This window comes from Mchenga conophoros, linkage group LG15, assembly GCF_057382185.1.
Source record: "Mchenga conophoros isolate Kocher_MC1m ecotype Shallow Benthic linkage group LG15, M_conophoros_male_GT1.1, whole genome shotgun sequence".
In the NCBI taxonomy this organism is placed as follows: domain Eukaryota; kingdom Metazoa; phylum Chordata; class Actinopteri; order Cichliformes; family Cichlidae; genus Mchenga; species Mchenga conophoros.
The window spans coordinates 2,115,894-2,140,794 of record NC_140540.1 but is presented as its reverse complement, the minus strand read 5'-3'; the positions used below and the strand labels follow the sequence as shown (position 1 = coordinate 2,140,794).

Genomic DNA, 24,901 nt, shown 5'->3' with positions numbered 1-24,901 from the left:
ATGGGATCTAATGCGATCGCTGGGACCAGGACATACACCGCGATGCATTATTGATTAAAACGCAGCAGCGGCAACGTTCGAGGTTGCCGGGAGGATTCGCGAGTTCCTGTTGGAGTTGGGATGGAGCGTGACAGTCTAAAGCCTTTCGTAATGAATTACACTCAATTGTTGCCACTTCCAGTCCTCCCGTGTTTCATTTACACGAGCAGAACATGCTGTCGATACTCATTTACTGTTGTAATAAATACACCAATGCAAACATGTGCGAAAAACGAACGTGAGAGGTCTGCTGCAGAGATTAATTGGGGGCTTGGAGGAACGCTAAGGGAGGTGTGTATGTATGTGTGCATGCATACCTACATGCTTGGACCTACAAGACCTGAATATAAAAGATGGATCACTATGGAGACGGATTGCAAGCCAGTGGGGAAAGAGAGTAATTATGATATGCTGGGCAACCAAGTGAGAGCTGTCTAAAGAACTGGCCCTCTGGCCATCAGATACTCAAGCATACTTCATTGCATCACATGGCCAATTACATTGTGTGTCAGTGAATGATTTATTGCACCGAGGCTAAATCGTGCATGACAGACAGTTGGAAATGAGTGGCTGATTGTGTTGTGTGTTCCTAGATTAGTTCTAATACTTTCGACTCTTACAGCAGACATAATAGTGCGTTTTGAAGCGGTAACCAGCTCACAGGCAAAGCAGGAAAGACGCACGCAAACACAGTGAGGTGCACAAAGTAACGCGAGGAGCAACTTTAGCTGCTGTCAATAATCCCCTTCTCTTTGTTGAACTGACTTTGCTGTTGGAGCTCGAGGCTAAACGCTTGAAGGCTTGTAATGACACTCTGCATACGAAGCACCGAGAAACAAAATCAAAGACTGTAAAGTAAGCTGAATTATTAATAAATGCAGGTATCTCGCTCACTGCACACGTATCAGAGAACTTCTGATATAATAAACAGCTCACAGTCTCTGGACTTCAGTTTCACAGTGGCCACTTGCAAAACAGTCAAGAATAAGTAGGGCTCTATGGAACTGCAGCCCACATTTTTATTCAGAGCATTTCTATAATTGTTCACAGGTTTTGACTGTAGTGAAACACTTTTCTGAGTATAATGGAAGCTGCAGCATCCTGAGCCACTGAGCAGCATCCACAATTCTTTGCAGTTACTGAGGCTACGTCCACACTAGCCCGGATAAATTTGAAAACATCGTTTTCGTCTGAAAACGCTTCGCGTCACTATCGTTTTCAGTCGTTTTCACAGAGTTGTGCGTCCACATTGAAACGGCCAAAAACGCTTACGTTCCAGTCCTGCGCATGCGTGAATCACATTCTACCTGCCTCATTTCTGTCTGCAGTTTATTTACTTTCCGGCTCTTTGAAATGTCGTGCCAAAATATCGAGGAAAAGCACCGAGTTTTTTAAATGGACTAACAATGAGGTGGAGTTGTTGCTGCGAGTAACACAAAAGTACAAAGTTGCAACGTGAAAACGGCATTTTCAAACGTATTCGCTTTGGAGAGCGTTTTCAAAACGCTGCGTTTTCCTTGACCGAAAACGGCGTCTCAGCGTGGACGGGAGGCCAAAACGGAGAGAAAAAGATGTTTCAAACGAAAAACGCAATAGTGTGGACGTAGCCTCAGTAAGCAGAGAGTTGGCACTGTGCACCTCAGCACGGTCATTTCCAACACCTGCACTTTACAAAACATCCACTAAAAGTTGATGGTGGAATAACTCACTGCAACAATGGCATCCTATCCGGTCGTTAAGTCTGACGTCACTAGCCGTGTCTGGGCCTAAACTCTGCTGCAGGTCCATATATCAAACGATCACTATGGCATTACTGAGAGTTGAAAAACTGTCTAAAGTCTTTCATCTTTAATAAAATGATCAGCGTTCTGCTCTACCAGGTGTAACAATTGAGTTTAACATCCAGGCATCCATGAAAATGGAATTTATGACATTTAACGGAGTTAGAAGTTAGCAGGAAGTTAGCTCGCTAGCTTCCATCTAAATACAGCATGTCCTGACTGCGGGGTTTTGGAAACAAATTAAAACGTACAGCTCTGTTATCACTTCCAGCATAAATGAAGACAGAAAACTAAACAGCAGTGACGTTTGTAGGGTTACTGAAGTTTGGCTAGCTGGTATATAATGATGTGCTGTAAAAGGACCAAACTTCAGCCAGGAGAACAACTGAGATAATCCATCCACAATACGAGCTTAGTCATTCATATACTGCTGCATGGGCTGGGCTGTAGTTACATCCTAAGGTTTTAAAAACTGAGCTTAAATAAATGATTAGCGGTAATAAAAGCCGAGGGAGGTCAACAGTGATCACTGACTGTTTTAGGAGCTTTTTGAGATTAAATAGAAGAAAATACAAAACATTAAACATGTTAACAACACAAAAGCCATATTAAACGCAGACTACTTTAGGCCCGGAAGTAGGATTCGTCACGTCATCACTTAACGACCGGATTACAGCACCGATCACGTTCGCTGATCTCTTCGGAACAACCGATTCACTTGTAAAGGCAGACGGTATAACTACGTGCTTGATTTTATACGCCTGTTTCAATGGGACTAAAAACACCTGAATTCAAAGGTTAAGAGATGTAAGTGAAGCGTAAGGGAAAAGTGACTCGTTGCAGTAAAATCGTATGTCTCTAATATTAATTCCCTGTACTGCAACAGTCTGCATATTGATGCTCTTTTTACAATATTATTGCTGAAATACAGGAAACATTAAACAGTCAAAGTGAAAAGAGCTTGAGGCTTAGAGTGCTTGATAAAGGAAACATGCTGTTCAACAGCGTTTATAGTGATGCAGTAAAGCTCCCACACTTACATCAGCTAACTCAAGTATCTCTGTTATGGTCACCATATGCTCTAAAACTGTTTACCAATAGATGCGATGATTATTTCGAAAAACCCACCGACAGCACACAGTTTAATATAATACTCATCATGGAACAGCACATGCTGATCTTTAATAAATCTCAGCTGCAGCTCTGAGTAGGTATAAGATGTACTTGCAGTATTTGTGCCAAAGCAGAAATTAATGGGGCCCACGTTCTCAGCTGAGTAATTACTGGCTTTTTAGAAATGTTGCCCTTTGGTGCAGGAAAAAAACGGAAAATTCAAGTCCACATTAAAGCACAGATGGGTGATATTTGCATGCTGATAATTACACACCGTCAGATTTCTGCTGCACGGCTCCATCCCCCACTTGTTCCAGCGCTATGGTAAATATCAACCGCTGCTTCTTTTTTCATTTCTATCACAATGCCACCGAGTATTCATCAAAAAAATGTTCCAATTATTTTCTTTAGACAACGGCTTATAAATTAGAGATGCAGTTAAGCTCATAATGAATATGAAAAGGAATGCTAATGTCTTGTTTTTCCCCAGCACCATCCTGTCAGTGGATTTGGGGGCCATACTGAGGCTATTAGTCGAATTGTGTGAGTTTGCTCCAAAGCCACCTGCTGCTGTCACAGATCCTTCAACATGTGTCCAAAAGATCTTGCTCCCTTCGTGTTCACTGTCCTCTAGTTTATAGACTTACGACAGCAGGCAGTGTTCCCAGACAAGACGTGGTGGGTGTTACTGTAACAAGTGATGATGAGAAGCAAAAGTGTGCATTGACACCATTTTTTTTTTATCATAGAGATGCTGAAACATTCGTCAGCTACCATTCGCAAACCCGCTATCGCTCTTCGAAACCTAATCCGACCGGAGAGATTACAAAAATGTTTTGGTTTCTTGTCTTATCCTCATCATTCTCGTCATAACATTACAAGGCTCTTCAGCTGGCAGGTCCTTGTCATTTCCAGCATCTCAGATTTATCAGCCTCTCGTGACCGCATCCCCTTTGAAGCCAGGGGATAAGGTCACCTCAGCAGCAAAGAGTTTCCAGTCTGTGTGTTGTGGGCTTCTGGGGGCTTAGCTATGTGGGGTTTGGGGGAAGGTTTGCTGTAAAACATTAGAAACAGGAAAAAATCCTCTATCAGACAAACAACCTTTGAATTGGATACATTTGTGCAAAAATGTGCAAAAACCTCAAACTTCGTTTCCCCCCAAAAATTAAATGTCATCTACAGCAAGTATGACATTTCTGCAATAACTCTGCTGTGGGAGTTAATTAAGATTGAAACAGGGAGAAGAGATGTGGGATATTGTTTTGACTGTTCCTCGGCTTTTTCTGCCTGTTATTCCATCCAGTCGGTCCCTTTATTACTGTCTGGAGCTTTTGCACTTTGCAGATAGCTGTGATTAACAGTTTCTATGAATGGGAAGCATGCAGTTTCTCCTCATCTCAGCTGATCTCAGTTGATCACTGATAAATTATCGCCCTTCATTCAAATCCATGTAGCATTGCTGCTGAATTCATACAAACACAGAGGGACCAAGATTACGGAAGCCTGATGTGATACAGACTGACAGGACTGAAGAAAAAAGAATTCACCCTGATTTTCTGGGTTTTTTATCAAAATTATGGCGTTCTGGAGGTCTCTCCTTCCATTTGCTGTCTTGTGCTCCTGCAGAAGTGAGAGCCAGTGGACCCAAACGCAGGAATCAAATGGCCCAACACGGAGGTTAGAGGCGGAGTTTGTTCACATGCATTTGGTTCAACGTGCAGTTGAGGATGTCCTTTGTGTATTTGGCAATGTGATACTGTAAGTCACCTCTAAGAGTTCACAGGGGACACAGTGGTCTGCAGATGTTTCGATGTCATCATCAGTGATGCCCTAATAGTTACAAACGGATGCCCATCATTCATGGATTTCATGCCGTCAGCTCGTGATGTTCTCAAATGCTTTTAACACGCTGCACAAAGACTAAACTTCAAATCAGACTAGGCATACACACAGCTTTTGAAGAGATGGCAATGGGTGAAATATATGCATGTGAAACAAGGTAAGAGATGCAACCTTGTAGTAAAACATCATCTTTTCACTCAAATAATTCTATATCATGAGCCAATTGATTTACCCTTTTATTCACATTGGAGGCATTGCTGCTACTCTCATCATCTTGCAAAACACTTCCAGTATGTGTCAATGATTTTTAAGGACTCTTATACACTATGATCAGATGTATGTATGGCTTTAGGAGGGGATATGCAGATACATATTTTCCTGTACACACAGCCATGAATCCTTTCGATCCAGCTGATCCCAGGTCTGCTCCTGCTGCACTTCTAGGACCACTTTTCTAGCCGACGCCGGTCGTGTCAGAGCATTTTCACCAGAGACGTCATGTTTAATGTCAAATTTTCCCTCTTTTCCAATTTGCGGATCTCCCAGCATTCCAAGTTGCAAAATGAACGCAGTCGCAGTAATAAAAGCATAGCTGTGTGTGACTTACACAGTGCTGTTAGTCTTTCCTTGTGCTTTCCAGGTGCGTGGCTGACCTGTATATGCTTACTTACTTATGCCGACTCCTGATTGGTTAGTTATTTTTTCGAGTCAAGAAATAAAGCAATCTTTTAAAACCAGTTTGTTTAATCTGAAGAGAGTAATGGATGGCACATGAACACATTGTTTGTTTGTTTTTAAGTTGTCTGATTATTAAAGGCGGATCATGGCTGCTTCTCTCAGTTTAATGGCAGTCGCCTCTGAAACAGCTGATCACTGGGTATCACGATCCTTCAGAGGACAAAAGTTTTCCGGGATGATGGAACTGTGACATTTGTATTACAGAGTCGCTCTACTTCATGTATGGACGTGCAGATATGCTTCTGTAGTTTGGAACAATAAACATCAAACCTGTTCTGCGTCCTTCCTTTTTTCATTTCTGCCCAAGCCGTGGTCGTTATGGCCTGCAGAGTTTGGGAGCGCTCGGGTGTAAGACTGTGAATCATTCCTCCTGTTAAAATCAAGAAGGTGGCACTTCCATGCCTTCTTACAGCATTAAGTCTTTGTCTTGATTTTTCATAAACCCTTAGATAGAAAGCCGGGCCCACAAAGAAGCTGTTGATTAAAAAGAATAAAAGTCAGTGCTCCCCTTCAAGATTTAGCCTGCGATGAGTTTCAGTTTTTAAGTGACTTTATGTTAAATTGGATTTATGGTGATTCTCGGTGCTACAGCAGAGCCGTCTGTGTGGAATAAGTAACAGCGTATGAAGGTGAGGGCATGTCACTGCATTCCTAATGTTCTGTCTGTCTGTTTGGTGGCTCCTCTGGGTCACTGTAACCTTCTTTCTTATTCAGAGTTTGATGAATCTATGTGGAAGTTGTTGGTTTGCCACGTTCCTTTGTCCAGTTCCTCTTCCTGTAAGACATAATCAGTAACCACTGAAGAACAACGTGCTTTCATTAAAACAACAGAGAACAATATTGACCAGGCTCTTGACTGCTTGGAGCTCTTATCTCGACATGATCTCCACAGCCTCATTTCTCATACTGCCACTGTTTTTGTCTTTTGGCCTCTTCCTAATAAAAAAGCCACTTTTGTCTGTGTTGGTGATAATTTATTCATTTTCTCAATCAACTCTCCAACTAAGGTGCTGGTTCGATAAGCTGTAGATGCCATGAACATGTTTCATGTCCTGGTGGCCATCCTTGGCATCTTCTTATTAATTAAGATAAGGCCTGCCCTCGTTAGCCTGAATTAATTACCCAGACACTGCCCATTACAAACCGTAGTGCTGACTGGCAACGACCGACCACAAGGATTTTGTAATCCGATTATTAAGTGATGACGTGACGAATCCTAAAGTAGTCTGCGTTTAATATGGCTTTTGTGTTGTTAACATGTTTAATGTTTTGTATTTTCTTCTATTTAATCTCAAAAAGCTCCTAAAACAGTCAGTGATCACTGTTGACCTCCCTCGGCTTTTATTACCGCTAATCATTTATTTAAGCTCAGTTTTTAAAACCTTAGGATGTAGCTACAGCCCAGCCCATGCAGCAGTTTATGAATGACTAACCTCGTATTGTGGATGGATTATCTCAGTTGTTCTCCTGGCTGAAGTTTGGTCCTTTTACAGCATCCTGCCATGCGATTACATTTGTTCCTGACCACCGAGAACACTCACGTTAACTTTTATCCAGTGGAAAAAAAGTTAGCTTGTTTATATTATGCTAACATAGCTGTGTCGCTAGCGGTCACGTAGCACATCATTATATACCAGCTAGCCAAACTTCAGTAACCCTACAAACGTCACTGCTGTTTAGTTTTCTGTCTTCATTTATGCTGGAAGTGATAACAGAGCTGTACGTTTTAATTTGTTTCCAAAACCCCGCAGTCAGGACATGCTATATTGTATTTAGATAGAAGCTAGCGAGCTAACTCCCTGCTAACTTCTAACTCCGTTAAATGTCATAAATTCCATTTTCATGGATGCCTGGATGTTAAACTCAATTGTTACACCTGGTAGAGCAGAACGCTGATCATTTTATTAAAGATGAAAGACTTTAGACAGTTTTTCAACTCTCAGTAATGCCTTACTGGGACAGTGGCGCGGCTGCCCCTCTGTTGGTCTTCCATGGTCTCTTGTGTTCTGGGGGCCTCTGGATGTCTGGAGTTTTGATCTCCTCCATACCCGCTTCACACCCTGGAGGACGGGGCTGTGGCCCCCCCACACTCCCTAGCAGATCATTACATGGAGAAACCTTTGGAATGCAAGCATGCTGATCCACACAGGTATGCACACATGGGTATTCACAGACGCGGACTAAAGCTTTCTTGGCTGCTGCCTCAAAGCACACTGTGCGCTGTCTATCTTGCGTGCTGCACAATATCGTTTATTATTTAGTAAATATTGATATCTATGACTAGCTAGTTTATTGTGATGGTGCTTTGTTTTCTCTATTATTATGTTGCTCTTTGTTGTTTGCTGTCTCCTCTGTTTGTTTTTTTTGTTTGTTTGTTTTTTTTTCTCCATACAGGTGACCCAGGAGTTCTTTTTTTTTTTCTCTCTCTTCCCCCCCCCTTCTCACCGTCTCTTCTCCCCTTTGGTTTTCTTTCTTTCTCTCCCCCTCTCTCTCTCATTCATTCCCCCTGTCCTATTTATTAAAAAAAAAAAAAAATGACAAAGGATGAACTGAAGCTCTGCCATCACGTAATGTCGCATACTGCTGTTTCTGATGTCATTTAAAAAAAAAAAAAAAAAAAAAAAAAAAAAAAAAAAAAAGATAGAAGCTAGCGAGCTAACTTCCTGCTAACTTCTAACTCCGTTAAATGTCATAAATTCCGTTTTCATGGATGCCTGGATGTTAAACTCAGTTGTTACACCTGGTAGAGCAGAACGCTGATCATTTTAAGATGAAAGACTTAAGACAGTGTTTTAACTCTCAGTAATGCCATAGTGATCGTTTGATATATGGACCTGCAGCAGAGTTTAGGCCCAGACACGGCTAGGGACGTCAGACTGAACGATCGGATATATCATTTCCAGGATTAATAGCATCAGTACATCCTCTCCTAAGATGTTCAATAAAATAATATAGCGGTGTTGATAATGGCAGTATTTTTTGGTTGACAAGTGACCCTGTGGTAGTAATACTACTGATGAGTTACATTTTATTCTAATGGTAATATGGAGGCAGGTCATGACATCAGTACAACCCGTCCGGCTCTACAGACTGCCGTCGTTAACCATTTCCTGGCATTAACTCTTCTTTGGCTTCCAAACTTTGGCATCACTGAGCATTAGAAAAATATTTGGGGTCTAGAAAAGCTGAGCCCGCGGACTGAAGTCACATCATGAGCTTTTAAAAATTGAACTTAATTTGTTGCTACAAGCTGCTAACTGCTTTAGATGCTAGTGTGTTGCCTTGGTCAGTACTTTGCAGTGAAGGTGCCGACTTTGCTGCAGACACTTGCAAACTCCTCACCAAGTGGTAGTTAAACTGTCAAAAAAATGTGCCTTCAAAGTAACAGCTGTCTGGTGGTTTCAGCACCAAGGTGCAACTTTCACCTAGCCAGAGGTTGCTATGGTGCTCACCAACCAGTCTCTGGAGGCCTAATGCAATATTTTTGTTAAACCCTGGAAATAAAGCTGTAAGACTGCACTTCAACCTCATATTGATCGTCCAACTTAAAGGAGAAAAATTAGAAAAATGGTGTCCTTGTCCAAATACTCGTAGGCCTAACTTTTCCTAAACAGACACACTCACTCGTTGTGTTTGATGTCAGCATTTTTCTCGTGCGATCATGGCTGGACTTCCTAGACTGGAGGCTGATCATCGACACTTTGCGAGTCCTTGATATAAAGCCAGTGTAAAAATGGAGCAGGACACAAACTAAAAGCAGCTGTACTTTGGTTCATTTTGGTTCAGCCAACAGAGCTGAACTGCCCGTGTAGACATAATAACTCTGCCTTTAGTCAGAACATAAGGCAGAGAGTTGATGCAGTTTTGCTTCTATTAGTTGTTCACTCCAAACGAAGGAGGCTGATCTGAGCAAACTGAGCACCATAGATGAAAAACCGTATATTGTTTATGCATATGTAGCTGATAGATGTGCTATTATAGATTGCTGTTGGTATAAGCAGTGTAATTACTGCGTGATCACAGCGATGGATTGTTGTGTGGGTAAAAAGTCTGTTTCTAAGCTTAGAGAATCTGTGATCTCTCTGCCTTTGCTTGCTTTGACAGATCAAAGCACACCCAGAGGTGTGGGAGTCTCCAGAAGCTTTCTTCAGATGATTCTTTTAGAGGAAACTTCTTTCACGTGTTTAATATAACATGACAATTGACCACAGGGTACAAAGGCCTAAAACTCTCCAGGTGAATCTACCTAGTTTTGTACTCCTTGTGAGTGGAAACAAGACTCCATTTCTCTGTCAGTTTAAACTCGGGAACCTTCCAGGATATAGAAACACAATCTGAAACTTCTCTTTTAAATGCTCTGTTTTCTCACTTATTTTTTATGGCTGTAAGCGGAGCAAGCTTGCCAAACAGACGCATATTTTTGAGCAACCTGAATACAATGCCAGATGCTCAACCAGACTTGAATGAAGATCTTTGAAATGGCAAAACGCAAAGATTTCTTAACAAAGGGATGCACTGTTCTTGGAAGGCAAAATATTACAGCACCTCAAGGGCAGCACTGAGAAACAGTTTAGCATTTTCCCCATATCCAAGATCACATGCCACCTTTTTTCCCCTTTCATTGCTTTATTTCGGTTTGATCTTTGAAGCTGTGTAATTATTTCAGGTGTAACAGAAAATGTCAAGGACGTTAGGAGGTCAGGAGGTCCAGGCTCCATTCTACGGGGACTTCAATTAGACAGTGGAGCACCTGAAAGGCGCTCATACCAATATAAGCTACATATATAAATAGCAGCCTGGCAAAAATGTTGAACATGCTTTGCTGCTGCGTTGATCCATATTCAGTAAGTTCAGCCATGTTGCAAATTAGCAGTAAACCTAAATCTACTCATTCACAGAAGTACTTCATGCTGGATTATTAAATGGCAACACTAAAGTGGAAAGCATCAGAAAATATCAGCTTTAATCCAAATCTTTGTTTCACAAAGACGCACGCTAAATGGTCAAAATGTTAACGTTAAAGAAGCTTCTAATGATTTGTTCATAACCTTCTTATTTTAAACACTTTGTGTATCTCAGACTGAATTCTGCTGCAGCGCCGTTTTTCACTCTGTTTTATCTCCTGCCTCTTTAAGACGTCCCTGTCTCCAGTCAGCTTTGATAGGTCACTTAGCCCCTGCAAATGCAAGGCAAAAGAATATTGGTTATGTACTTTAACCCCAGATTCTATAAATATAAAGTAGCTGTCAGCTGGTAACATAACCCAGAGTACAACTGTGTCTTTGAAGCTGATGTATAATATGCTAACTGGAGAGCCAGCAGAGTTTAGCTTGCGAGCAAAAAAGTTACCATTAAACACAGAGAGTTGTGAAAATTTCATGACAGACTTGAAAACAAACTGAGTGTGCTACAGCGTTAGCATTTCTAGCACACCTCTGGCCTGTGTACATGCAATCAAAGCTAATGTCACATTAACCGTTAACCAGCAGCTGTCAAGGATTTTCCTATCATCCTTCGTACTGGCTTCAAAATTAAAGGTCTTCACTTCCTCACTGCCTTTGACATGCTTTGCCCTTGGTTAAGATAACAGTCGATGTCGGCATTGACTTTGGAATGTGTAAATGGGTTTTTATACAAAAAAGCTATAAAACATAAACAAAATGTTAAACTTTTTTGCAGCTGTTGAGAACGTAGAATTGCATCAGTCTTACCATCTTAGCACCAGATCTATAGTTGCTAACAGTTATTAATTAGCATTTAAATAATTGCATTAGAACTATGCCATATCTACCAAGACGCTTCACTAAATAACACGGCAGCCTCATGCTCATGGTGTGATTAAATATCCATCCATCCATCCATCCATCCATCTTCATCCGCTTTATCTGAGGCCGGGTCGCGGGGGCAGCAGCCTAAACAGAGAAGCCCAGACCTCCCTCTCCCCAGCCACCTCCTCCAGCTTATCTGGGGGAACATCAAGGCGTTCCCAGGCCAGCCGAGAGATATAATCTCTCCAGCGTGTCCTGGGTCTGCCCCGGGGCCTCCTCCCGTGCTTCTCCGTGAATCACTACCTTATCATGATGGAGGGGTTTGTGTGTCCCAGGGATCCCAGGGGCTATGTTGTCTGGGGGCTTTTGCCCCCTGGTAGGATCTCCCATGGCAAATTGACAAAGAGCGATTCAGAAGACCCTTATGAAGAGAACATCGAGGGAACAGTTTACCCAGCCCGGGATAGGGTTACCGGGGCCTCGCCCTGGAGCCAGGCCCGGGGAGGGTGCCCGAGGGCGAGCGTCTGGTGGCCGGGCCTTAGTCCATGGGGCCCGGCACAGCCCGAAGAGGAGACATGGGCCCATCCTCCCGCAGACCCACCACCCACAGGAGGCGCCATAGGGGTCAGGTGCATTGTGTGCCAGGTGGCGGCCATGAGCGGAGGCCCTAGCGGACTGATCCCCGGCTGCCAAGATTAAATATTAATTATTAAATAATTATAAGGGAAGCATGGATGTTTGTAGGAATTTAAATTGATGGGTAAAGTTGGGAGAAGCTTCAGTAATGCTACAGTCACACTATGGACACTCCGATTGTTAAGTGATGACGTGACGAATCCTACTTCCGGGCCTAAAGTAGTCTGCGTTTAATATGGCTTTTGTGTTGTTAACATGTTTAATGTTTTGTATTTTCTTCTATTTGATCTCAAAAAGCTCCTAAAACAGTCAGTGATCACTGTTGACCTCCCTCGGCTTTTATTACCGCTAATCATTTATTTAAGCTCAGTTTTTAAAACCTTAGGATGTAACTACAGCCCAGCCCATGCAGCAGTATATGAATGACTAAGCTCGTATTGTGGATGGATTATCTCAGTTGTTCTCCTGGCTGAAGTTTGGTCATTTTACAGCATCCTGCCATGCGATTACATTTGTTCCTGACCACCGAGAACACTCACGTTAACTTTTATCGAGTGGAAAAAAGTTAGCTTGTTTATATTATGCTAACATAGCTGTGTCGCTAGCGGTCACGTAGCACATCATTATATACCAGCTAGCCAAACTTCAGTAACCCTACAAACGTCACTGCTGTTTAGTTTTCTGTCTTCATTTATGTTGGAAGTGATAACAGAGCTGTACGTTTGAATTTGTTTCCAAAACCCCGCAGTCAGGACATGCTATATTGTATTTAGATAGAAGCTAGCGAGCTAACTTCCTGCTAACTTCTAACTCCGTTAAATGTCATAAATTCCGTTTTCATGGATGCCTGGATGTTAAACTCAATTTTAGAAGAAGAAGAAAGTGTGTACTTTATTGGTCCCCGTGGGGAAAAGCCCTCTCTGCATTTAACCCATTCACTCTGTGAAGCAGTGGGCAGCCATTGGGCGCCCGGGGAGCAGTGTGTAGGGACGGTACCTTGCTCAGGGGTACCTCAGGGTAGCTGTTCAGGGGAATCGAACCCCCGACCTTCCGATCATGGGGCCACCACTCTACCTACTGAGCTATCCCTGCCCAATTGTTACACCTGGTAGAGCAGAACGCTGATCATTTTATTAAAGATGAAAGACTTTAGACAGTTTTTCAACTCTCAGTAATGCCACAGTGATCGTTTGATATATGGACCTGCAGCAGAGTTTAGACCCAGACACGGCTAGTGACGCCAGACTGAACAACCGGATAGTGGCTGTAGACTGTGGCACCACCAAAACTGTAGCAACCACACTTACAAGGACTGATGAAGAAAATTAAATTTACATTAATTTACATTAAGTCAGACTTAATACTTACCAACTTTTAATGTTTAAAATAAATAAGACAGACACTATCTCTACTTTTAAGATTAGGCTTCAAACTTTCCTTTTTGCTGAAGCATATAGTTAGGGCTGGACCAGGTGACCCTGGATCCTCCCTTAGTTATGCTGCGATAGGTGTAGGCTGCTGGGGGATTCCCATGATGCACTTCGCTCACTATGTGTTAACAGACCTCTCTGCACTGAATCATACTTGTTATTAATCTCTGTCTCTCTTCCACAGCATGTCTTTATCCTGTCTTCCTTCTCTCTCCCCAACCAATCACAGCAGATGGCTCCGCCTCTCCCTGACCCTGGTTCTGCCGGAGGTTTCTTCCTGTTAAAAGGGAGTTTTTCCTTCCCACTGTCACCAAAGTGCTGCTCATAGGGGGTCATAGGATTGTTGGGTTTTTCTCTGTATCTATTATTGTAGGGTCGACCTTACAATATAAAGCACCTTGAGGCGACTGTTGTTGGGATTTGGTGCTGTATAAATAAAATTGAATTGAATTGAATTGAATAAGACTTTACTGGGCAATAAGGAAACACAAAATCCTGGTTTCCAGTACATTAGACAACAAATGCAGCCACAGCTGACCTCACACTGAGTGAAAAGAACTCGATCTCAGGTTTCTCCATACTGAACCCGCAGTGAACTTTAAGCTTATTGGCCAGTCACTGTCCATGTAACTGATGGACTCTGGGGATTAACACTTGAGATGACCTTTTATCAAAACCCCAGTGAGACTTTGTCGTGTGCCTGTTTAGCTGAAACTTGTCAGCACATTCATGTATACCAGGAGACTAATTTCCCCCGTGTCCATCTGCCGTATTTGTCAGTATTTCAGTTTAACCTCCACTGGATTTAATGAGACAAACAAACCAAACGATGAAACGTGTCTAAAATTACTTACTTTAAAGAAACTTTCCAAACTCCCAACCAGATGGTTTTGCCTGGGATGTAAGAATACTGTCACAGCACAATCGGTAACTAATTGGACCAGCAAAGCTAAGTGTGCTCTAAAAGCAGATGCTCCTTCCAGTCACGGTATAAGTTTCAGCAGAGTAGCAGAAACCTTTCTTGATGAGCTTCTTATTGATTAAGGATGGCCATCACCCTTCTGGGCTCCATCTTAAACCAGGCCCTTGCAGATTTATGTCCTTTTCAGAGAGGTTTATCTTTGCCTTAATGCCTCTTTGTTCAGCACTGTATTGGTGTTTCTGTCACGTTGTTAAAATCTATGGTGCAATATCACTCGCTTGGAATAGGCTCATCGAAGTGTCAGGCCTTGTAGATCTATGGGACAATATGGCTGAGAGGAAAAATGAGGAAAAATAAGGAGCCGTAAACTCGTAAACCTATATCTTTATTCTGATTTATGCTCTTCACTGTCAGTTTACAGAACAGGCAAAAGAGATAACATTCAAGCGTTGTGTTAAATATATAATCCTGATGTTCTTTATGAAATTATTCCATTTTTTTCAGACGTCTGAGTGCTTTCACTCTCCTACGCCTGGACAATTTCCTCTGACATCTTGGCTCATCGTCCTCCCCTCGCGTCTGCATGTGATTGATATGTGGTTGGGCATCTGCAGTGTTTTTATCTTCTGCACGTAGATCCTTTCAGCTGCTGCATTCAGGACCGGGCCAGCTGTTCTAACCTGCTAACCGTTTTGGTCAAGCTTCTGAGTCAGGTACTCTCGCTGATTGAAACGTGTTCTCTGTGATTATGGCATTCAGCGAACCACTCCTGTAGTCGTACTTCCTCCAGCTGGCCCATTTGGTCCACTTCCCTGAATGTGGAATTGCGTCAAGGTGCCAATACTGAAAAGCTCTGGCTTCAAATGACTGGTCTGAATATGTGAAGTCCTGTCATCTCTGATAAATGGCAGCCATTACACCAAACACTAATTATTCCAAACCGGATTTTAGTTGAATAATGAATTTTCTTATTTAACAGTGTATTGAACATATTAATAATCTATCTTTCATTTTCTACTCTGTTTAATACGGATACTGTGCTTGATTGTAACACGTGGGAGAATAGTGAGTTCACTTTACTGAAGCTGAAAGAGCTTCAACATTTTAATCTACAGTGATGTTTGCCTCTGAGCACTACAGCAGCATTAGTGCCTTGAATTGTCTACATCGCAGATCAGTATTTGCCCTTTTTCTGATTTCTTATTTGTTTGTCACATTTATAGGTTTCAGATCATCAAACAAATTCTAACCTTAAAGATAATAAAATGAATATTTTATTTTTTATGAGGAAGGAGCTGCAAACCAACCTTGTTGAATCATAAATTAGCTGATCACTGCCGGACCTGCTGTAATAGAGCCTGTCTGACAAAGTGAAGTAAGCTAAAAGATGTCACAAAGCAACATGTCACATCACAGCTGAGAAACAAAGTCAGTGACATCTATCAGTCTGGAAATGGCTATAAAGCTATTTATAAGGCTTTGGGGCTGAACCACAGTGAGAGCTGAAAACCTTGAACAGTGTGAACTTTCATCACCAAAATTAGCCCAAGAGCGCATCAACCGGTGAGATTCACCCAGAGGTCAAAAAAGAACCCAGAACACCACCTAAAAACCTCCAGGCCTCAGTTATTGGGTAAAAATGGCACCAACAGACGAGTTCTTCTGACCAAAAAGAACAAAGGCTCATCTCACATGTGCCAAAAAACATCTCAATGATCCCAACACTGGGAAACACTGTGTGCACCGATGAGACAAAAGTTGCATCTGGTATTTCTTATATCTGGGATAAAACTAACACAGCGTTTCATAAAAAGAACATGATACCAACAGCCAAACAATGTGGTGCGAGTCTGATGATTTGGGGCTGCTTTGCTGGTTCAGGTTCTGGACGTCAGGTTCTGGACGTCTTGGTCTCCAGCAGAGATTCCTGAAGCAGACTGGTCATGCCCTGATGTTAAAGCTCATTTGGGTTATTTTACTGATCCAAAAAACACCAACAAGTCTGAATGTCTAATACAACACAACAAAATGCAGTTTTTGGAGTGGCCTAGTCAAAGTCTGGACTTAATTCCAGGGGCGATCGTGGCTCAAGAGTTGGGAGTTCGCCTTGTAATTGGAAGGTTGCCGGTTTGAGCCCCGGCTTGGACAGGTCTCGGTCGTTGTGTCCTTGGGAAAGACACTTCACCCGTTGCCTACTGGTGGTGGTCAGAGGGGCCACGGCGCCAGTGTCAGGCAGCCTCGCCTCTGTCAGTGCGCCCCAGGGTGGCTGTGGCTACAATGTAGCTGCCATCACCAGTGTGTGAATGTGTGTGAATGTGTGAATGACTGGTTGTGTAAAGCGCTTTGGGGTCCTTAAGGACTAGAAAAGCACTATACAAATACAGGCCATTTACCATTACCAATTCCAACTGTGATGCTTTGCATGACTATAAGCATGCCGTTCACCCTCCGGTGTGACTGAATTAAAACTATTCTGCAAAGAACAGCGGACACATGTCCTCCCCAGCGATGTGAAAGACTCACTGCACAACCAGTTATAAGTTTTAGGAGGCAATGACGTTTTCATGCAGGCCCAGGTAGATTTGAACGACATCATCATTTGAAAACTGCATTCTTCGATGATCTGAATGTTGTGTGACAAAAAAAGGAAATCAAAGTATTTTTCACAGCTAAATCGTGTATTATTTTCTATTTCTACATATTATATGGAGAACATGTGATGTGTGGTATCGGCTCTGAAGCTGCTCATTAACAGCGATGTGCTGTGTAAAAAAAGGTAAAGCAGCTGCTAACGTGACTATTATTTTAGTTGCTGTGTAAATATAACCGCAAAAAGTGTCATTTTTAATTATTCACATATAGCACTTAATTGAGAATTATAAGTCGTCTAACAGTGCACATTCATATTTTGAAATAATCCTTACCCATAAGGTTGAATTTACCTACACAAATGTGCACAGCTGTCAAGGATTCTTTTTAATCTGCCAACATTAACCGTGCATCACCAGATCCTTTTTTTCTGCTTCTTGGCATCCACAACAGCTTAAATTGCCCAGAGGAATGCTTATTTTCAGGCATGAGAGCACAGGCCAGACAATGTCTGTCCTTTTCAAGGGGTATCAAGGATTGGCAGGGCCATGATCTCCTCTACTTGCAGGTCTTTTGTGATTCCCTGGAGGGGCTGAGGCCTGGCGAGCTCCCTGGCGCCATTCTGCTCTCTCACCCAGTCAGCCTTCATTAACCTCCACCTAAACATTCCTTTTGCTGGAGATTCAGACTTTATGATGGAGTCCGTGTGCTACCAGTAGAACACGCTACAGAAAAAATTCAGAGCTAGTTTAAAAAATGAAGAGGGGCAAATTATTAATGAGATAATAATAGCTATCTACTGCTAAAAATGATTGGAATTTAACTTCCGGGGACTAATCAGCAAATAACTAAGTGATGATTGGTTTTAATGAGTGGTTTTCAGGAGCTACTGTAATAATTATACGGTTGTGCTCATACCAAAATGAGATCTCTGGAATCAGAACAGCTATGGATATTTATTTTATCAAAATGTAATGAACATAACACAGCCAGTCGAAATTAACCAAGTGTGTTTCCTGCTGTACCTTTTCTAAATATCAGAGTATCCGATATAGCCACTAATTACTCAGATTATTCAGATTACACAGTCACGGCTCAAAAAAAATTTAAGGAACATTTTAAAAACACATCAGATCTCAATGGGGAAAAATTCATGCTGCATATCCATATGCAGGGGGAGCGTGTTAGGAATGAAAGGATGCCACAAACCTACAAATTCAAAGACAAAAATCAAAGTTAAAAAATGATGCAGCAGGCTGGTCCATGCTGTTGGGATTTCGTTGCAGCAACTCAAAATGGTACTTTTAGTTTTTATGACAACACTGGGGCGCGATCCTAATAAGACGACGGATGGTGTCCTGGGGGATCTCCTCCCAGACCTGGACCAGGGAAGCACTGAGCTCCTGGACATTCTGAGGAGCAACCTGGCAGCGTCAGATGGACCCAAACATAAAGTCCCAGAGCTTCTCTATTGGATCTAGATCAGGCAAGCGTGGAGGACGGTCAATGTGTCAATTCCTTCATCCTCCAGGAACTGTATGCATACTTTCAGTGCATGAAGTCAGCCACTGTTGTGCATAAGGGGAAACCCAGGATCAACTGCACCAGCATATGGCTGACAGTGGGTCCAACAGTTTCATCCTGATAATTAGGAGTCAGGACATCCCTCCGTAGATATATTGACCCCCCACCAAATCAGTCATGCTCAACAATATTACAGGCAGCATGAGATTCTTAAACCTTCTCCAGACCCTTTCACATCTGCATGTGCTTGAGGGAAACTTGTTTCCATCTGTGAAAAGCACAGGACACAACTGTTGTACCTGCCAATTCTGGTATTCTATGGTAAATGCCACCCAGGCTCCATGGTGACAGGCAATGAGCACAGAGCCCACTAGAGGATGTCGGGCCTTCGGGCCATCCCCATAGTCTGTTCCTGATTGTTTGGTCGAAGACATTCACACCGGTGGCCTGCTGGAAGTTATATTGTAGTCCTGGCAGTGCTCATCCTGGTCCTGCTTGCAGAAAGGAGCAGATACTGGTCCCAGTGATGGTTGAGGGCCTTCTATGGCCCTGTCTAGCTCTCCCAGAGTAACTGCCTGTTTCCCAGTATCTCTGCTTTTGACACTAGCCAAATGCAAAACTAGTGAAAAAAATAGCAAACATGAGGAGCCTCCACCTGTAAAACCATTCCTGTTTTGGGACACAACACCAAAGCAGCCGAAACTGATTAACAACTCCCTCTTCTACTTAACCAACCAGATCAATATCCCAGGGGTTTAACTGACGATGCTTACTCTGATTAAAAAGTGTCCCTATATACTATCATATAAGCATTTCCACAGACAGCATCACAGGGCGACATGCGGGCTGAACCATGGAGAGGTCACCCGTCCATCGTTGGGCAATGTCTTTCAGTTATCTTTTCACCTCATCGTTATTCTATAGTCACTCTGATTTTATAAGGCTGAAGTGCGACATTTGGATCAATGCAGTCAATGCGATGCATCATTAGCTTGTGCTAGCTCAGCACAGATGCCGGCGATCAGTCATACTGATAGGAGAGGATCTGTGAACCTTGGATTCAACGTGCGCTCGCCAAGCCCGGCAACGGAAGTGCGCTTTGTGTACAATGTGATGCTATCAGGTAGGCCTCAGCTGCAGAGCTCGCAGTCATAACAACATTTAGAATGACTAAAAGTCATCTGTGCTGAGGCTGGATGTTATACAGACAATCAAGTGATCTCCTTTTGAACCTCCACAATGCTTCTGTTAGAGCATGTCATGAATACCAAGCCATCGTTTTAATGCACAACTTATTAATGCCTATGAATCACTTGCCTTTCAACACTGTGTACTATAGGCTGTAATTAAAGGTTAACCCAACCCTTTGCATGTCATCCTCTGCAGTGGATGCTGGATGTTGACTGACATGGCATGACACTTGGCAGCACTTTATTTATTACACTTTATTTATTGTAAAATGGCAACACTTTATTGTTTCTCACTGCTTACTGTCACGGTCCTGGGTCTCCTGACCCAGCGTTTTTAGTTCTTTGTGATTTTCGTATTATTGTACTTGTGTGTGATTTTATTTTATGGCTTCTAGTTTTGATCCCTTGCCCTTCATGTCTCCCTGTGTGCCCCTCTGTGTATCTGTGAGCCCTCGTCTCTCCTTATGTTTTATTCCATGCTTCCCCTGCCCATCATGTCTAAGTTCTCCCCGTGCTCTCTCTTCCCCCTGTGTGCCCTCTATGTATTTATGAGCCCTCGTCCCCTTTCGTGTTTATTCCGTGTCTCCCCTGCCCGTTACGTTGGTGTTCTACTCGTGCTCTCTCTCCTCTGTACTTCCTGTTTCACCTCTCCCGTCAGTGTTCAGTTCACCCCGCCCTGTCTCGTTATGATTATCAGTGTCACCTGTGTTCCCCGTGTGTTCCCACTCCCCTCGTTAACCCTCTGTGTATTTCTGTCTGCGTCTCCCTCTGTTCAGCGTGACGTCGTCCCTCATGTTGTGTGGATCTCCCTGTGTCTCTGCGTATGTTAGTTTACTTTTCCCAGTTTAGTTTTGTATTTCCTATGTTCTGCCACTCCAGCATTAAAGCTGTGATTTTGAGTTCATCTCCGTGTCTGTGAGTTTTGCGTTTGGGTCCTCCTCCTGCCTGCCACACAGCCGCGCCTTGACACTTTCAGTACAGGAAAAGAGTAGCAGAGAGAATCAGTCCTCCACTTGTTAAACCCTCGAAACGTAAGTATGTCATTATCTCAACAGGATTTCAAGAGGGATGAAGTTAACAGTTTGAGACAGATTCCTGCATAGACGCAGTATTGTGCTTGGCTGCTCTATTGTTCCGAGCGTTCGAGATGCAGAGCTGAATGAAATGTGCTTTACAGAATTGACAATATCTATCCAAACCTGCCCCTTTCATAATGCCCAGCAGAGAAAAGCACACTTACTGCTCCTCACACTGTCATGTCACCTCGCTTACTAAAATATTTGAGAGCCACAATTCTTCCTTTGTAATCTTATAACCATCGTGACCATAAAACTAGTTATTCTCTCTCTTGTAAATAACAAGCTATTCACATTTTATATCAAAGTGCTGCACTTTAAATCCATATATAAAATCTATAAAATAGCAGGTGTGGTTTTTTCTCCTAGTAAATGCTTTCAAGGTGGCCTGCATGTATATTTACAGCTCTATAATTTGTTTTTTGGACTCTACAAGAGAAGCTCTGCATGGTGTTGGTGCACAAGCAGGTTGGACTTCTTTGCTGGAAATGAGATGTTTGCTCTCACGGTCATGACAGAGAGTCAAAAGGAGAAAGAATGGTCTCAAATGGAGTAGTTATAGCACCCTGATCAGTACCTAATTATTATCTCATTATTTAAAACTTTCTTTAATATGAGCAGCTGCTATTATAAAAGTTTACGACAGAAAATAAAGCAAAGCTAAATAGTTCCCCATTAGTTGGCTATGCAGGACCAACTTTGGCCAATAAGGAAATGAGTTAGCAGGTAAAGTCTTACTTTAAAAAAAAGTGAGAAAATGATATGCAGTGGACATGCCACTGTGAATAAAGCTGTGTGGGAGCTTTTCCTCAGTTACAGTCTCAGGCGTTTGTCACACTGTGAGATACATGTGAAAATAGAATTGCATTAGAGTTAATGACCAAGACCAGGATAATGACCATGGCCAGCCTCCAGAGCACACATGTGCCAAAAACCACAGCTCCTCCTGTGGCCACTTGAAGCTAGTGCCAGTGCCTGTAGAGTCGCACGGTGCAACTCACAGCATTACAAAGTGTGTTTATACCCAAGAATGAAATACAGTGGGCTCGGCCTCTGTGTACAGTTTAGGGTGGTGAATATTTTTCTAATGTGTCCTGACGCAGGCTGTTTGTGATTTTCTGACAATTAATTTAATCTCTGTTGTGTACTTCAGCTTTGATGATGAAATACTAGCATTTTATTAACCTGACCTAACCTACTCAGGAACATGGCACGTATCCATCTGTCTAACTGAGCCAGACACATCCCACCCATGAGATGGGCGATTAGGAGGTATACAAATAAAATTTACATCTCATTTTTATTTGTCAGAGAAAAATATTAGAATAGAGTAGAATTAGAATGGAACAGCCCTTTATTGTAATTCTACATGTACTACAACATGCACTGATAAAAGCTATTTTGGAGAGAGGTATATATAATTATGCAAATCATGTAAAATTTACTCTATTATTGCACTCAGCCAAGGAATTATAAAGTAATGGGTTAATTATACCCTTTTCCTAACAGTAACAACATTACATTAGAAAATACAGTAAAACAATGAGTCTTATGTTCCTAATTGCGCCAGACCGCGCTTTTTGACCAAGCGGGACAGGAAGCAAATTCTGGGTCCTTTTTCCGGCTTCCAACAAACCCGATCGAACCACAGAAGTGAAGGTAATCTATTTACACAGGGTGAATAATATATAATAGCGTATGCAAATGGTAATTTTTGATGTTATGAGCTATTACACTTCACTTGTATTGCTTACGTCTGTGTAATGCACCATTACTTGAAATAAAACTTTGAATCTGCTGCTTTCTGTTAACCGTCTAGACAACTGCCGGTAAGTTGCAATGAAATGTGTTCAGCGAAAGACTGTGGTGATCTGAAAATGATGTGCCGGGATTGTGGCGTTCTCGGCGGCTCTAGTGACCCTCGAGCTCTCGGCTAGCTATCAAGCTGGTGGGTAACAGACGTCTCCGAAAATGTTGGAGCACTTTTGCAAATATGTGATGTCTCGATAAACGGAGCAGATATTTGAAGTTTACACACCCACATTCTCGCCTGAAAATATGTTAAAAGTTTATTTTGTGACCCAGAAAGATTAATAAGAGTAATTTTAAAACTTAGTAGCGGCCGCCATTGCCGGAAACTGGAGTTTGGCTGGGCCGCAATATGAATTCTGGGATATAGTGGGTCACGAAGGACACACCCGACCCATCCTTCAAATTCGAGGAAAAGGAGGACGCATTTGTCGGCTGCATTCGGAGGAGTCCACGAATTTGGACAGCCTTCGCTGTGGCGTAATCGGTCTACAAATGCGGCCTCGGGAGGATGCAGCCCATGAATTTGAATCACAGTCTTTGCAAACTACTTTCCTGCTTTGATAGAAAACAAAATGGACATCAGACGATTTTTTTGAGAAATGAGAGGCGCAATCCTTAAGTTGTGTTGGCTCTGCTTCTGGGTCAACACATAAAACAGGTAAACAAACTTAAATTCTGTATGTCTTTGAGATTCTATGAACATTGGGCAGATCATTCCCAGCAGTCGTGTTTTAAACTCTTAAAAATCAGCTGTTGTTTCTGTCTGCGTCTCCCCATTGATCTGTAGCTCCTCATCATCGCGGAGAGTTCACGGAAAGCTTTCTCTCAGCTGTAACTGGCGGCTTTGGTATAGCAGCACCAGAACTTTCTGAAAAGCTCTGAAGCATGCTTGCTTGTATTTAAAAATGTGCGCGGCAGTAGTCGCTTGTTCTGTCATGCAGACACAGCTTTGCTCACGTATCTGCTTCATTATCCGCTCAGATGATCGCACTGCGTGGAAACACAGCAGCATCATGAACTCCAGCTATAGAGAGATTTTTCAGAAGGAAAACAAATAAATAAAAAAACATTCATGTTATAAATATGAGATCTGGTCTGTCATTTAAAATGTATTTTTTTTTGTCCCCTTCTTAGATCATCGAAGAGTTCAGATGCATCACCAGTTTCGTTGGTGGAGACATTCATGCTGAAACTTACTGAGTACACACCAGGTCTTTTGCAGCTTATGCCTGCTAAAGGAGGAGCTGCTGGTTCCAAGATGAGACCTCTGCTGGACACTTTGAATGACGCATGTTATTTGACTAAATTCACAAATATGTAATTATGGAGGGCTGCAGTGGGTAGCAAGAAGGTCCTGGGTTCGAATCCTGGCCCAGGGTCTTTATGCATGGAGTTTGCATGTTCTCCCTGTGCATGTGTGGGTTCCCCCGGGTACTCCAGCTTCCTCCCACAGTCAGAGAGCATGGCTGTTAGGTTAATTGGTCTCTCCAAACTGTCCTTAGGTTTGAGTGTGTGCGTGCATGGTTGTTTATCCTGTCTGTCTCCGTGTTGCCTTGTGATTGACTGTCCAGGGTGTACCCAGCCTCTCACCTGTTGAAAGCTGGAGAGAGGCATCAGCCACGTTTTTGTTTTTAATTCAGTCTTAATGTAAGTAAATCACTCGACTTAGTCTTTTCACTAAATTGTATCTCCCTACAGACACAGAGCATCGAGAAGAAAAGGGATCTCCTTATCTGCTGCCTCATTAGCTACCTCGGGGAAAGACAAGAAGATCTTTTTCATGACTGCCAGGTTTGTCATATTGATAACAGATTACTTATTAACTCAAGGGATCCTAATGTTCTTCTCTCCTGTCCTCTCCTATCCCCTGTTCTCCCCTTCTCCATTCATCTTCTGTCCACTCCCCTCTTTAGATCAACTGAAATGTATTGAAAAAGCATCTTAAATAAAATAAAACGTGTGCATGCTTTTTGTTTCTTTCTTTTTAACACGTAGGAATGTGAGGATTACACAGACAATATGATGAAGGTGATCGTGATCCACAACATCATGGCTGAGGAGGATCCATCAGATGTGACCGTTGTGATTGAGGGAAACCAAGTGATGGAGGGATGTGGAAGCCGAACAAAGGCATGTGTACTGCTGATGGGACTGATATATGCCCTCAACCTCGAATATCTGAAGGAGCTGAAGAACACATTTGATACTTTTCAAAAACTTTTTTTGGAGCTTGACGGGGCCAAACTACTGAAAAAGGTCAAAAATAAGCTTGTGCAACACACACACGTTTCCCCTCCTGTTCCCAGAGGATCTTTTGTCCAGACATAGCTTGATGGAGCTGTAATTTTTCTTCTGACAGCAAGCACAGATTTAATGTTGGTGTTAGTGTTCTGTATATGTATCCACATTTTTGATAACGTACATGCACAGAAGCAACCTTG

At 42.5% G+C, this 24,901-nt stretch overlaps 1 pseudogene; it reads left to right on the top strand.

The window, feature by feature from the left end:
* The first annotated feature begins 402 nt into the window (after positions 1 to 402).
* LOC146557474 (uncharacterized) lies at positions 403 to 24,788 on the top strand (annotated as a pseudogene).
* Positions 24,789 to 24,901: the final 113 nt, after the last annotated feature.